Source organism: Coenobita brevimanus, chromosome 104 (assembly GCF_032717465.1).
Source record: "Coenobita brevimanus isolate Jiangsu-jjx chromosome 104, ASM3271746v2, whole genome shotgun sequence".
Classification (NCBI taxonomy): domain Eukaryota; kingdom Metazoa; phylum Arthropoda; class Malacostraca; order Decapoda; family Coenobitidae; genus Coenobita; species Coenobita brevimanus.
This window is the reverse complement of record NC_137057.1, coordinates 49149413-49151243: the sequence shown is the minus strand read 5'-3', so window position 1 is coordinate 49151243 and position 1831 is coordinate 49149413.

Below are 1831 nucleotides of genomic sequence, written 5' to 3'. Positions count from 1 at the left end.
GGACGGGGGAAAGTGAACTCCTTTATGTTTATTTATTTATTTATTTATTTTAGGTTACTGAGGGATGGAAACGTGTTATGCATGTTGTCCTTAGTAAGATTAGGAATTTATGAAGGAATGGATTATGCAACTGCGAAATACTAACCCTACTATTTAAGCCTAAGTATCATCTTATGCTACATTACAAGGTACAACTCTACATTCTTCCACACTTTGTCTCATGTGCCCCGCCAACCATCCTCACTACCTCTCCCTCCTCCTCCCCCCTAATGCTCTAGTCTTCGGGGTAGCTCATTAGCCCCAAACCCCACTACTATCAAGGTAAGCCATTATTAACACACGATATGGAGGGATGGAGTGGAGAGGTATATGAGTGAGGGGGGTGTGAGCTGGGAGCAGGGCAGGGAAATGGCGGGGGACAGGGCGACATGGAGGCGATTTGTTTGTGGCCACCCCTTACAGGATTAGCTGTCTGGCAATAGATAGATAGATAGATGTGGTTGCCAGGACATTATACGCACGCCGCCATCCCCGTTTCCATGGCAACCTCACAGGCTTTGTTTACATGGACAGATGACGTCACGAGCGTTTATTTGGAGCTGTAAACCACTTAGATGTCCCTTAGGATTACACACGCGCACACACACACACACACACACACACACACACACACACACACACACACACACACACACACACACACACACACACACACACACACACACACACACACACACACACACACACACACACACACACACACACACACAGACACACACACACACACACACACACACACGGAGGGAGAGAGAGAGAGAGAGAGAGAGAGAGAGAGAGAGAAAGAAAGAATGAGAAAAAAGTCTTCGAGTTGAAAATATATATAAAAAAAAGACAAAACTTAAGAGATTTAGAGAAAACTTTACTCTCTCTCTCTCTCTCTCTCTCTCTCTCTCTCTATGTGTGTGTGTGTGTGTGTGTGTGTGTGTGTGTGTGTGTGTGTGCAACCTAAATTGGATGCGTGACAAACGGACAAAGACAAATACGGAGAGAGAGAGAGAGAGAGAGAGAGAGAGAGAGAGAGAGAGAGAAACTGGGAGAGGTAGGGAGGTGGATAGCTAAACGTAAGGGTAGGGTACACACACACACACACACACACACACACACACACACACACACACACACACACACACACACACACACACACACACACACACACACACACACACACACACACACACACACATACACACACAGTAAAAATCTGATAGACGTATTGAAAGACAGACAGACAGACAGACAGACAGACAGACAGATAGATAGATAGATAGATAGGTAAATAGACAGACAGATAGATAGATAGATAAATAAGCATAGAGATAGACTGAGGGACAGAAAAGGAAAAGACAGACAGATAGACAGACAGACAGACAGACCTGGGCATACACAGGCTAACCTAACTAAGCTCTCTCTCTCTCTCTCTCCCTCTCTCTCTCTCTCTCTATCTATCTATCTATCTATCCTCCATAAGGGTCGGAATTCCACGTTATAGAAAGCAATTTGTACCTTAACGACTTCCAACCACGGTTTTGATAGCAATTAAGAGCAATCGACTCTCTCTCTCTCTCTCTCTCTCTCTCTCATTAGCACACCTGCCTAGAGGTAATTAACCATCTTACCTGCCCTCACCTGTGTACACGTGTATGTATATTTATGTGTAGACATGTATGCATATCTGTGTGTATTTATGCATGTATGAAGATATGTATGTATATATGTATGTACGTATCTATGAACGTATGTATGTATGTATGTGTGTGTATATGTATGTGTT